Below are 14,704 nucleotides of genomic sequence, written 5' to 3' on the forward strand. Positions count from 1 at the left end.
AGTAACTTCCTATAGCAATCATAGTTTCAAATACTTTTCATAGTTTCAAATAATTTTCCAAGTATAATATTTACGTTAAGACATTAAAGGAGAAGCATCTTGTCTAGCATTACACAAACCTGGTGGCTTTTAGCACTCACTGAGAATGCTTGTTTGCTGCTAAAGTAGATGTTAATGCCCTGCAGAGGAGGGAACCATGTGTGTTCTTCTGGTGCACAAGCACAAGACTGAGAGTGCACAGTTTGTTTGGGCTCTTAATTCATGGCCCAAGCAGTGGAACCACATGGTCTTCTTGAGCTGTTTGGATGAAAGGTGATTAAATAAAGCTTTAAACTACTTTTGTGACTCCCAGATGCTAGGCTTCGTGGGGACCAATTTAATCACTGGCACAAAAGATAACAGCCTTATTGCCTGGGTATCAGAGGGAGGCGACACAGAGGCTGGTGTGACAGACATCATTGCTGGATCTAGTTTGTCATGGTATTATTTGTAGCACCAGAATTAGACCACTCACTCTGTGTCCCAAAGGCTCATTCTGGCCTTATTTTCCATGCTATGGGAATGGACAGCAGATTGTGAAAGAGTCCAGTGATGATAATGCTAATTATTTTGTTTTGGGTTTTTTTTATTTTTACCTTGTGGTGCTTCCCTGATACCAAGAAGCACTTTTAGTAACCAGATTGATCTGTTAGTGTGTATTGTTCTGGGACTTGTGTAGCCTGACCAGTTTGGATCAGTTTGTCAGATTCCTCTGTGCTTATTAGTCTCGTGAAATCCACATACTCTGATGAGCAGTTAATGCTGTCTCCAAAAGTGCCGGCTAATGCCCTGAACACCTGTCTCTCCTGATATTGTTCCTTTGGCATGCCCATGATAACTTCAGTGCCACAGGAGCAGCAGCTGAAGCTGTATGTTCACTGGCCATATGATAGTTGGTTGGAATAGGTTAGACATATGCTGTGTGTTCAGGCCTATTTAAAGGATTAATTTATGAGCCATGCAGCTGAACTGAAGCTAGTGATCCTCAGTCTACCCTCATTACTATGCCATGCTTAAGTACAACAAACTATTAATCATATTCCTTTTTTTTCCCTTCCCAAAAAATCACAAGGGGAAAAATAAACCAAAAAAAAAAAAAAACCAAAAAAACCCCCAAACCCTAACACAGGCTCTGTGGCTGGTTAGAAGGGAAAAAAAAATGAATTAATTTCCTCAAGGGAGGGGAATCCAGGCTAAAACTTGCCTGTTCTAGGCTCTGTCTGGCCAGTCTGTCTGCTTCATAGCTCTGAGCCACAGCACAGGCTTCTTTTCTCCAGGGAAGACAGTGGCTTAAGGCAAGAGGCTTTTCTGATGTTACTAAGGTACAGAGGAAAGAAATTTATTGTTTAGGAAACAGACCCATTGAAACAATTATTTTTTTAAAGCAATCTAGTGGAATGAATGCTTTTTGAAATAATGTTGCCAAATTTCTTCTTTATCTATTGTCTGTATATTCGGTTATCCTTTTATCTTTTTACAACAGACTTTCTTTTCCATAATGGTACTTTTTATTTCCCCTGTACAATGAGGGCCATTTACTGTTTCTACTCTTTTGTCTAAAAATAGGTTTTACTTTTTGCTTTCTTTGAACTTAATAGATACAATTTGTGTTTGTTAAGCTGACTATTTCTTTTTTTTTAATACTTTGTAGAAGTATGGCAGAAGTCCCAAAAATTGTTGTTGAAGAGGAACTGGCTTCCATTTGAATTTTTGCTTTGGTGCCAAAGTAATTTCTGTTAAGGGACAGCTCTGTTCTCTTTTCAGAGTTTTCTCACTGAGAACAGAGCTGAACTGATTTGGGTAGTATCTGGTAAATTGTCACCATCCGTAACTCATGGCAAAAGACACTTCACAACCTTGGCTTGCTTCCTAATAACGACACAATACCATTTCCTTCAAGGTTAGAAGCTAGTGAAAAGTTTCCTAATAAATATCTGGTTGCAACTGTGTCAGTAAATTAGCATAGCTATAAGTCAGGAAGACTGAGGTACTGATTTCTTTATGGTTTTGGGGGTGCCAACAGTTACATCGACCTGACCTATTAAGCTGCTATTCCTGCCTGGGCTATACGTTAAATTTCTGATAGACAAGTTTTTCCTTTGCCCCATGATTTTCTGTAAAGTTTATTTGTTTATGCATTTATTTATTTACTTATCATGCATCCAGCAAAATGAATCTGTCTGAAGAGCAGCTAAAAAGACTATAATTTAGCCATGGCCTCACACAGCACTTCCAAGGAGAAGTGGAAAATCCCACTATGACGCTCATAGCCCAGCTGCACGTCTTTAACCCCATTGCAGATCAATTGTATGATTTGAATAATAAAATAGATCTCAAATGTTTTTATTGCAACCAAACAGATACACATTGAACATGGCCCCACCACTGTTAACTGACGTGAAACACTAGGAAATGTCATGTTTCATGGTGCAGTTAAAAACCCAACAGCCCTATCTCAGCATGGCTGTCACATTTATATTGTAACAGTGTTTCATGATCACCAGGCTTTTTATTGATGACCCTTACCATCCACATAAAATGTGTTTTCTTGTAGGAACTGTATTATCAAACTGACATCACCCTGTTCTCCCCACTCCTGTCTTTCTCCACATCCAAAGCAACTTTTCACAGCAAATTGATTCAGACATTTCACCTGTTTAGGTATTTTTTTCTTTTTTGAAAAAAAAAAAGCCCGAACTGTCAGTGGTAGGTTAAAACTACAAGATGAAATTATAGCGCTTCTTATGGCTTTCCTCTCACAAGAGAATGTGTCACAGAACTTTATGGGAAGGAAATGTCAAATGCAATGTTTACACAGCACAGAAAACTAATCTACCTCACACTAAAGACTATCGAGGCAGTTTTATGAGATTTCAGAATGATCTCAACTTTGGTAATGAACTGAAGATGATCGCTTGACAAATCTAGGCCTTGTTCTTTCAGAGGAAATAGAGTAAGCTATGGTTAAATAGCCATTTCCAGTATGAATAGCCATTTCCAGTGTGATCTTGGTGTCAAATAAGGGAACTTTTGGTTAAGTTCAAAGAAGCCGAATTGACTACAGTCAGTAGAACAGGGCTTTTTGGATTATATTGGCACCTTTTACATCCTAGTTCTAGCAAAGTTGGAAATACTGTATGAATAATATTTCTATGGAAAAAAAAATAGTATTTTGTTTGTAGCCTGGTAGCAATGGAAAGATCTATGAACTAGTTAAAATTAAAACCAGAGAAAATTGTTTGGATTACATTGCTGCCCGAGGAAAACTTGTTCTGAATGCTGGACTATGTATTGCTCCATATTAAAAATGTCCACATTATTCAAAATGTTATTAGATTTTGAGGTAAAATCCTACATGTTTAATTGGTTTAGGGATGCCAGCTGAAGGTGTATTGCATCTTGGAATGGGAATTATTTGGATGTTTTCTTGGAGGAAACCTGTTTTTTTTTAGGAAGGTTAATTGCAAATGCGAGGCACACTCATGGCTGCACTTTGGTGTGGAAACCTACAGAATTTACAGTCAGAATATGGTGTTAGGTAGCATAAGAAATGACACAGGCTAGATAATCTTTTTAGCTAGATGGATGAGCAGTTTCTCTAGGGGAAAAAAAAAACCTTCCCGATTTCTCCACTCCCTTAAAAGTAGTTAACATTTTATAAGGTCTCTTTCTGGTTGTTTACAAGTGAAGTATAAACCGTAAGGGATGAATCTTCAGCACACCTGCTTCACGTCAGCCAGTATGAAGTGGTGCACTTCTGAATGGATGCCTGGCCCTTACTATACTGCACGTCATTGCCTGCACGTGTGCTGTGGTTCTGCTCGTCCCTAAACATGTTGAACATACTGCATGCTGGTATGTTTAATCCCCAGGGCAGATTTTATGTAGTCTGCCTGGGTACCTACAGTTGTTATTTACATTTTAGGTACCAGCTAGTCCTCTCTAACCAGGGAGGAATCTAACTGTTTGGTGCCTAAAAGTTCCAGACAGCTGAACCCTTATTTTTTTCCCAATCTGTACCATTTTTCAAGCAGTAAAAAAGTAAAGGACATAATAAAGTAGCCCTAATTGAGGTCATCTGTTGTGATAGGCTGTGATACTGACTGCAGGTTGAGAAACCCAAATCCCCTCTCATTGCTTGTATTCCCCCATCGGCTATGCAGTTCATAAATATGAACACGTTCCCCATTGCTGACTTTAGTGCAAGTTTGGTGTGGATTCGATTGAAAAGCTGAAGATGAAAAACAGAAGTAGAAAGTAGGATAAGTGTTCTCACTGGTTTTGCCTGAGGAAAAGCAAGTTGTTTACTCACCTTTTCTTCCTTGAATGATCTCTGTGTTCTACCTCTAATTCTGGGAAGCTGTACTTATTCGCTGGTACTCATGACAAGTGAACATTATCCTGGACACTTGAATGACAAAGAATTGTTTATTTACCACCTAAGCAGCTGCAGTGATGTAGTGCAGCCTTTGAGGATGAGAAGAGCACATGATGGACACTAATTGGAAGGCTTAGACAACTGAGCAATACTTGTCTTGAATTATAACCTTGTACTGTGCTCTGCACAAGATTTGTAAGATCAAGGCAGAAAATCCCACTGAGAGCTAGGATAGAGTTAGAGACTGCAAAAAAAATCTGTTGGCAGTCCTTGAAATACCTCACTGAACGGCCACTGCCAGGAATGAGTGGTAGATGTGCCTCTCAACTGCATCTGCCTGAAGAAGGGGAAAATTTTTGACATGCTGTTGGGGAATTCTAATCAGTGTGGTGTTAGTTCTCCATGCATTGGAAATGTTTATGAACTTAAGAGAGGTGTAAGCCTCTATCTAAAGAGGCTGTGTTTTGTATATGGAGTTCTGCAGAGACAGCTTTGTAGATTGGTTTTAGATAGCTATGAACTTTACAAGCCATGGTACATAGGTTGATGGGCAAAATAAAAACCACATACTGAAAGTACAGACAGTTGAAACAATTATCACACTGTTAGGCAAAAAAAGGCAACACCTTAGTGGCTAGCAGCTTAGTGACAAAATTGGTCAAATGATTAATTTTCTTCTTTGGAGCGTTTCTAGAGCTGCAAGTCTGTGAGTGGGTATCGGGGGTAAAAAACAAGCATCAATTTTAGTGGGACATTCATGACGGCAATGATTGTCACGTGAGGAGAGATGGTGAGGAGATAACAGCCTGATGGAGAATTAGCTTGTCGTTCCACTAAGATGGCAGCATCTGAGATGGGGGAACTAGAAGAAATGCCACTTGTGTATCACAAGATGCATTCTTCTTGTAAGGACTAATGCTGTGATGCTTGCCAATATTCTTTGCAGTGCTGCCTGGCAGCCAGACTGTTCTCAGGAGCAGGATGTTGGCTTGTAGCAGAGAAAGGGTTGTTGGATCATGGTGGCTTTTGTTTGTTTATTGAGTAGACACCAGTTCAGTGAGAAGATCCTGTGTTTTCTGTGCATCCCCTTGAAAGGAGTCATTGTCCCTGCCCTCCTTTTTCTTTGTAGATGTACAATAGTCTGTGGTGAAACAGAAAGTTAGACTATCGTTTTATGCCAAAAATATGTTCAGTGTTTCCACAATGAAGCTAGAGTGATTTTAGGCATGTGTTTCTTTTCTTCAACTTGCTTGTAAGTCATGTTTATGCCTTAAAGAGCACATTGTTCAGTGTACTGCTTGGCCATCTCCATGATACCTCTTTTCAATTATGTTGGTTTGTGTTACTCACTTGGTAAATAAAGTACAAGGCTAAATGTAAAAAAAAAAATCATTTTCTTGACTTCTTACTCCTTGAGTGTAGGAGCCCAAAGAGAGACCCAGAACTGAAGCAGAGTCTAATGACTGTCGCTTTTCAGATGCGGAGTGATAGTGCAGGCGACCTTGAAGGCAAAGTGCAAAGCAATGCAGGAATCCTAGTTGTCAGCCTAGGAAAAGACTGTGGAGGAAACTTACATACACACAAAATAGGTATTTTGTGATATACCTCATACTTCTGTACGCACTTTTGCTGGAAGTCATTCTTAAGACATCTTGATAACAGGTTTGACGTTATTTGCATGCAGCGACTTTTCCATAGACACTTCTAATGCTAGTTGCCCATGTAGACAGGGTTTTAGCATAGGGCATTCCCTTACAGGACTTCTAGAGATGTATTATATATACTTCTTACCACAAAGGGAAAATAGTATTTTTTACAATAACATATGCATGACAGGTTTTCTAACCCAGGTATCTGAAATACAGGTCTTGCTTTCATAGAAGTTCCAGGAATAGAAGCTCACATGTGCCCTTACAACAAAAAGTCTTTCATTGCTATGTGTGTCTCATCTCAGTATGAAATGTTGACCTAAAGCCTTGATTGTGTTTCTTCTTGTATGTCCTGACTGTAACGTAGCTGTTGTTGCTGCAGCACAAATAACAAAGGCTTCCTATTACCATCTGTCATGTCATACTTAAAATTTTCAAGATTCAGCCACAGCCCTCCTGGTGCAATGGACTTCAAATCATGATCGACGTTAATAACTGTTTCTAAAAGTAAGAAAACAGGCTTTATTTCTGACATGGGGAGCATGTTTGATTGATACTGAACTCATTACAATAATTTACTCGAGTCCAGGAGTCCTGGTGCAGTGACATTTCTGACAGCTTTGTTTCAGCATCCATGCTTACAATTACATTCTGGCTGCGGCGGACTTGCTGCGATGCTTTGAATTTAATGCTGTGTTTTAGGGGTGGAAGAAGGAAGGAGGAGGGAAGAGGCACCTGTAGAGATAGTAAACACCCTTTTGAGACAGCTATCCCTGTACAGAATGGGGGAACAAAACTGAAAGGTAACTCATGCATTGTCTTTAGCCAATTTTTCATTTGCGTAGATGGATTTACCTCCCTTCTTTAAACTGTGGCATTCTGGCAGTGGAATGCACAGAGAGTTGAGATATTTTCTGCCTGTAGACAATACCAAAAGTGTTCTGCAATGGTATTAAATCCCTAGCAACTGCAATAGGGTCATTACATGCTTGAGAAAAGCAGACTTTTAAATTAGCCTTACTTTTGTCATTCAGGACTAGTTGATTTTATTTAATATACAGTAAGTAGTTACGAGAGAGCAAAAAAAAAAAAAACCAAAAACCTGTTTTGGCTTTGAAGCCAAGTTAGAAATAAAATATTTTTGCCAAAAAAAGAAAAAAAAAAAAAGGCAAACGTTTTATGAACTAAGTTGGCAGAAGTAAATATTGCAGTATCTTCAGTTGCATTGATTACGAGAAAAGGAAGGGACAGCTGTGAATGAAGTCCAAAGGACAACAGCTGTGGCCTGAAAGATCAATATATTAGAATAAATTGTGTCAAACGTTGGCTGTAGTTGAAAAGCACGTTTTGTTGAGAAAAATTTAAGTGGTAGGTATTGTGCTTCAGAACTTTGCTCTTCTATTCAATAGTTTGCCTCCCTTTGTACATTATTAAAAATTTGTGAACAACCTAAATGAAAATTTGAAGCTATGTTTTCTTGTGGCAAAATTCTAGACTTTTCAGTTCTCAAAACACGGTACAACTTCGAGGTTAAATGACCACACAGTGGCATCTAAGTCTGCCACCGAAATTGACCCTACTACTTCTATGCAAAGAGGGTTTGGAGGTTTTTTTGATGATTATGAGCCTGTTTCTGGTCCTCATAAGGTTTTTAAAGGGTTCCTTTCCAGTGTTCTGTTATACAAGACTGAGTTTGAAAGGCTGGACCAATACCAAAGTAAAACAGCTCTCATCTCTGCTGTGTGAGACATGGAATAAATAATAATAATAATCAGTAAAAACTGGATAAACTCAAATTCTGCATAAATAAATAATGGGATAAAAATCAAGTTTGTGCATAGTCCAAGGCATTTTGACTTTAAGCCAAGTGTCATAATTTTTAATGAAACACCTTACGAAGATATAAGTTTGTGGAATAGTTTGTGAAAACAGCAAGGTATGAAAAGCATGAATTCTTACAGGACTATATAGCAATACCATACATGAATAGTATGGACTATATCCGACTGTATCCAATGCAACTTAAAACAAAGCAAAAGTTTAAAGAGGCATTTGTCATTGCAGCCCCTCTGTCAGAAGACAGGGCAGAATGTACGCATCCTGCAGCTTCTGGGAGCACCAGTAGTATCCAGCTAACAAACACTACGGGTTCTCTGGCAGAATTACACTCATGGCTGCAATTACACTCATGTTTGAATAAGTACATTGGATTGTGGGACGTATAAACAGGTAGCACAGGTCTTAGGATCCACAGCCAAGTTATTATTTGTCTGTGTAGAGATTTTTCATTTTTTAACCAATGCACGAGCACTTTTATAGATACTTGTTTGGACATACTTCTGGAAACTTTCATTCAGTTGGTAGCCTTGTGGACTGAGATTATCTTTTCATTTTCATTAAAACTAGATTTGACTTGATTTTTGCCTGAGTCCTTTTTTCTTCTTCTAGATTGTGCTTTTTTTTTTAAAAAAAAAAAAAAAAATTAGAATGTTTCTTAGGAGGAATTTTAAATTTCTTCAGAAGCAACCTTCCTTTTTTTGACCTAACTTAGCAAAGTGCCCCGACAGCTCTGTAGTATGTTTGAAATGTGTGCTCTGAATGCAAGTTTGAAATGCAAAGGTGTCTATTTTAATACCACAGGCCAGGAGCAATAAAGGGAGTGTAATTCTTCTGACTTTCAACATAATTCACTGTTCCCAGTTCTTGAGAAGGAAGTATTGGAAGAAGACTCCTCAGTTTGTAAATGGCTAATGTTTGTATTTGACTAGTTTTGATTTTGGATCCATGACAAGGTGAGATACCTGAGGGTATAATGAGAAGGTCCTATTTTTGGAGGGGAAAAAAAAGTTGAAATAGATGGGGCCAAAACTTTAAAGTATATCTGTGCATAATACAGAATATTTATTTTCAGGTGTGTGGGCGAATGTTTTCTGTACATTTTTTAATGACCATTATGTCCTTTTTTATGATCATACATATTAAAATACTGAGAAGTGAGATAGAGTAAGGCAGATAATTTTGATAAAAGTTGGTTTTATTTGCAAAGAAACACCAACTAAATAAAAGATATGAGACATAGCATTATCCTCTATAGCTGTGAGGCATGTTGTACGAGGCTTTTGTAGTGATATCTACAAGTAAAACAGAAACAAAAGTCAGTTACTAGGTATAGGTTTCCTACACACCCATGCCAGTATAAGTAGAGTCATGATGGCAGCACTCTGGTTGTGGAGCTGACAGTTTGCAGATCCCTGGGAATCACTGAGCTACTTCTAAATGTTCTAAAGCAGAGACCAAAGTCAAGTAGGTTTACTGTCAGGAGGCTTAAATTTGCTTCAGAGGCAGTCTTGCCTCCATTGGAAAATACGTGGGGTGAGTGTGTGCAGGGGTGTGTCTGCAAATGGAGAAAGATTAAAAATAACTAGACTATGCAATTATGTGTGTTTATAACAAGCAGCTTATCTGACCCTAGAGAAAAACTCTCAAGGTGCTTTTCTTCTGGTTTCTTAAGATGAAAAACATTTAAGCATCAGATATTGACTTGTGGGGCAAAAAAAGGGATCACTCATGACAGCTTTCCTGCATGACTGATCTGATTTGAACTATTTTAGCAAACAATGTTTTTATGGTCAACCATCAAGTAACAAGACTTTTAAATCAATTATTTAGATATCAAACACTACCTTGGCACAAATGTTACCTTCTAGCAATGACTTTCTAAGTAGATTGTACTCCAGAGAGAAATCAAAGCGTCTATCTGCTGTTAGTGTGATTTATGCTTCCAGTGTTGCACATAACTTCAACAGTAATATTTGCATACTCAAATCTAACTACTTACAAATGAAGCTTTTTAGTAATTTTTAGTTACTTTTGCTTAAATGGTGTGCCTTGTAGTTAGCATAGCCCCATCCATAAAAACTTCATCTAGTTGTTACACTAAAGATACTTTCTTGAATAGACTCTATGCAATTGAGGCAAGTTTGTTTAGATGTTAAATGTTACTTTTGTCTAGAGATCGATGTGATCACGTGTGTATATATATATTTGTACACTCTCTCCTTAAGCAAATATTATAAGGCTAGACTAGAAAGTACTAATAGGTTAGATATTTTTTTTTAGGAGGTACTAGTATGCTGAATAATCCATTGTTTTACTTTGATTTCAGTGCATTTCAAATACCTGTTTTCACTTTTTTTCAGCACATGCGTATTGTTATTCTAATGCTTCTTGAAGATCTTTTTCTTAGCCCTGGTCAACATGGGGAAAGTGTCCGCAGCATTTTCTCCTTTTGCTTACGTTCTTCTAATGTCACAAGATGGTACCCTTCTGAGGATGTTAGATGACAGAGGATTCCAAACATATCTTTGTAAAATAAAATCTTCCACTTCAAATAGCCACTAAGCACTCTCCACTGAGAGAGGAATGCTCTACAAATAGGTGTTCCAGGAGAAGTACCTTCTCCATTTCAATCGCCAACCATGTACAAAGTCATCTTGGTTGAAGGGCTCTCTGGAGGTCACCTAGTCTAGCCTCCAGTTCAAAGTGGGCTGCTGCCAACAGCAGATCAGGTTAACTGTGGCTTTGCCTTGCTGAGTGTTGCAGACCTCTAAAGGCAGAGATTCTCCAACCTCTCTGAGCAAAGCAGCACTCCACCACGGTCATTTTGCTCTTGAGCAAGAGATGCAGCTGGCAATCAATTGGCGTTGAGCCAATTGAGCCCCTGGTTCTGGGCAGAAGGAAAAATTAACCTCTAAAACTATAAGACCTACAGAGCCAAATTAAAATATTTTCCTTGAACAGTTGTACTGAAGAAAATGTAAAGGGGAAATTCCATGCTGGTTTCCTTTAATCACGTCAAAACTCAACAGAGAAATTTGAAAACCGGTTATAGAGACATGATTGCAAGGCAGCATAGCTCTTCTGGAAACAACAGACTTCTTCTCAATTTGCTGATCATGTAGTGAGGAATCTGAAGCAGCAATCTGAACAAACTGGAGCTTAAGCAACGCTTTATTAAGGAAACAGTTATGGATTTGTGATTAACAGTGTATTGACCATATACTTTAGTGCAGTTGGCAATTTTATCCTTTTAATCTGCTTGTAAACCCTTTTCACAGGCTTGTAGGATAGGCTTTCTCAAAATATGTAAACTACAGAGGGGATTGTGTGTAATGTTACCCTGAGGTGAGCATCTCTTGTGGTTAATATGAAGCCACTGCCCCGTATTAGGGCTATGGAGAGAGTTTGATAAACTCTCTCCATAATCAGTAATCTAAATTACTGATTTAGATGAAAAGGGCAAGAACAGAGTCAAGACTAGGGCAAGAACAGAGTCAAGACTAGGTCAAACAGGACTGAGCTAGATGCCATTGAATATATATTAAAAAGTTCAGGTGAACCCAAAAGAAGTCTGTATTGGGACAACGAAATATGTGACAGTATTCCTTTCAGAAGTAATTTGTGATTTCCGCTAGAATTAAGACTAAGTACACGGAAATAACTGTAAAAGAGATCCTTTGAGAGATTCTTTTGTTGTGCACAGAAACTCTGCAAGAGTCTTTCAAACTAATTTCCCCTGGAATTTCTGTGTGCCTTTTCAAAACAAATTTCCCCATGTGTTTTATTTTCAAGAATGAACAGTTGTTTTAAGTTGCATGTCTTGACATTATGGAATATGCCTGCAAATTTACAATAGGTTTTACAACAATACTGCAAGATTTCACATCTAGTTCTCAGGAATTTTGCCTGCCTGATAGACCTATACGTGGGGGCAGATCTGCCTTTATGCACCACTTCCCTGGTGAGCCCTGGAGTATACATCTGCTTGTCCAGAGATGGACTTCTCCTTCATGCAGTTGAGTTTGCAGGTTGCTGTAAGCATTAAGCAGTTTGAAATGTGTTCTCACATTTTAATAGCAGCAAGTTCCTGCCCTTCCGGAGGTGGCTGGTGATGAAGGTACTGTGTAGAAATGGATAGAGGACAAATTAAGTGCTGCTGAAAAGCTACATCGTGACAAGCAAAATAGAGGAATAAAACAGGGCTTTCCTTTGTGCTGCGTTATGTGAGATGGGTGAGAAATCATTTCTTTGTTCAGTCAAGGTTTTTGTTATGAGGCAGCTAGGCCACCAAAATTGGCTTGTAGTGAAAACAGGAGCAGAATATCACTGAATCCTTGCTGCCAGCTGAAGGTAGGAGTGAGTAACAGTAGTTTGTTACAACTGAGAAACATTAAATGGCACAGAACAGAAGCTTTCTGTTTTATGAGGAAGCCTAGGTAGAGGACTTTGTGTTTTCATTAGGAACTGGCACTGTACTTGATTGTATGTAGTGTCATAGATATTTCGGGTCTCAAAGCTGTATTGGTATCATTAGCAGTGGCCCTCCTGTACAATCCATGCCAACTCCGTAGTACTTGTATCCTTTTATTCCATTAGGAAGTAGTGACTGAGAAGTCTCTGTTTGTTTCTATTTCCTGCCTCTAATGGGTTAAACATTTTCTGTCTTTGTAAGAAAGGAGTCAATAAAAATAACTGAAACTCCTTGAAATGTACATCTGGGTTTTTTTTCAGTTAAAGGTTTTTTTGATGAAAACACTTAAGGTCTATTATGTAGTTAAGGCTCCTAACCTTCCCCTAAGGTAGGTAAATAATATTCTTTGCATTTACAGCTAGTTAAACTGCAGCAAAGAGGAGAAGTAGCTTGTAAAAGGCAAACACAGCATCATTGCTAGAGAGGAGGCTGGGACTCACAAGTTCCTAATGCCCACTGGGGAGTATTTTGAATGATCGGGCAGCTGTGTCTTAACATAGTAATATACACATGTGATTTGCATGTAGCTGCATGAGTGAACAAGAATGCTGTTTTCTGTATAACTTGGCAGTTTTCTTATGACAGTCATATGCTGTTCCTTTAACCAGCACCATTTGCTAATATTTTTGATAGCCCATTGTGTATTTCTTCAAGTTTTTTGTCATTGATATACTGAGACTTAAAAATTGCTGACAAAAGGGCAAGGGTCAACTTCAATGAATCCTCTATTGAGGCCTTTTCTCCAGAAAAGGAGAGATCTCTGCATCGTGAACCAAAGACTAGTTGATTGCTTGGTACGGTAAATCAAACCTGTGACGAAATGGGTAATGAAATTCTTCAAAGGGTTGAATTTGCTTTCACTAGTAGGGGTCCTTTTAAATATATTTACCTGTTTTCAGATTGTTTCTATTGATCATTATTCAGTGCTTTGTTTCCTTTACTGTAGTAATGTTTAGAAATTACTTTGTTTTCTGCAAAAAAGTTAAAATATTTTGTGCATAAAAAGGCAATGTGGAGTATTACGTCTCTGTTCAGAAGAATATGGGAACAAATCTAAACGAGTAAGTGTACAAAATTTTAAAAGCAAAAATGCTGTGTGTGTATATGTAAGCACATAAATACATGTGCAGATATAAGTAAAGCCATACATATATTTATGGACATGTTGACATGTACATCAACACTTAATTTTTTCTTGTATCAGAAGGAAATAAATGGTGTGAGATGAGGCTATTGTGTGATAGACCTAGAAAGAAAGGGGTACTTGTTCTAGATGTTGAATGCTGGCAAAACAAAATGTCCTCCTAGCTTGTAGTATTTCTGAACTTTGAGCTGCAGGAATTAAGTCCCTACAGCACTCTGACAAGAAAAAGAAAGACAGAAATGAGACACTGGCAAAGGCATCAGAAGACCTTAATCTAGCACTGTTAAAATTTCTTGGAATTTGATATGGGGAAAGCATACAGCTGTTTGTACCTGCCATAAGGAGAGGTTTTGTTCTTAAATTGGCTGATTTGTACCCACTAGCAGCCAGCTACGACTATGCATGCCATGTGTACACATGGCAGGGATAAGGCAAAGGTTTGGTTTTGTCCGTTCTCCTTTATTGACCTTGCAGACACCTATGGCCAGCCAGCACTGCCAGATCATGTCAAAAAGATCAGTGACCACAGTGATGTTGCAGCTTTGGGGTGGCACCAGCACAGTGTGAGCTCTCAGCCCAAGGGGGAGGTTGGCCACTGGATTGCAGGGTGGTTAATTTTCTGCAAGGTGTACACTTTTGATGCCAGAACTGGTCAGAGGTACATAGCAGCCCAGCTGCTGATGTATTGACACTTGATGTGCCTTATTCCAAAATAATATATCTATTGTTAGGCAAGTGTTCTTTGGAGAGGCAGGTGAGAGGAAGATCATAGGCATTTTTGCAATGTTTTTAATGCTAGAAGTAAACAGCAGGCCCAAAGAATAAAGGGTGAAAATTATAACCCACCACTCAAATACAAGATTAATTAACTAGTAGTCTTGTTAAAAATAATCAAGAATGTACAGGAGGATCTGGAAATGAAAGCTAAGCAACGAAAGCATCCCTCCCTTCTAGGGATGAGAGCGACCTTACTGCAGTTCCTGGATTTATAGCTGAAAATGGCACACTGCCTTTGGATTTTTTTGTCTCTCTGGTGATTGCTGTTGGCGATGGGGCTCTTCAACATTGCATTTTTCTGTTTAGCTCTAGGATAGCATAATAGGGGGAGCTCACTCTTAAAACTAATGTTGCTGTTCTTCCTGTTTTCATAGAATATTTTAAAGACAGAAGCCACATCTCAAAAA

General features: G+C 38.5%; 1 protein-coding gene across 3 annotated transcripts in view; it reads left to right on the top strand.

Moving 5' to 3' along the window:
• TMEM108 (transmembrane protein 108) overlaps window positions 1-14,704 on the top strand; it is a 169,942-nt gene that overhangs the window by 24,615 nt on the left and 130,623 nt on the right. The gene's annotated exons all lie outside the window — the stretch shown is intronic.

This window comes from Cuculus canorus, chromosome 2 (genome assembly GCF_017976375.1).
Source record: "Cuculus canorus isolate bCucCan1 chromosome 2, bCucCan1.pri, whole genome shotgun sequence".
Classification (NCBI taxonomy): domain Eukaryota; kingdom Metazoa; phylum Chordata; class Aves; order Cuculiformes; family Cuculidae; genus Cuculus; species Cuculus canorus.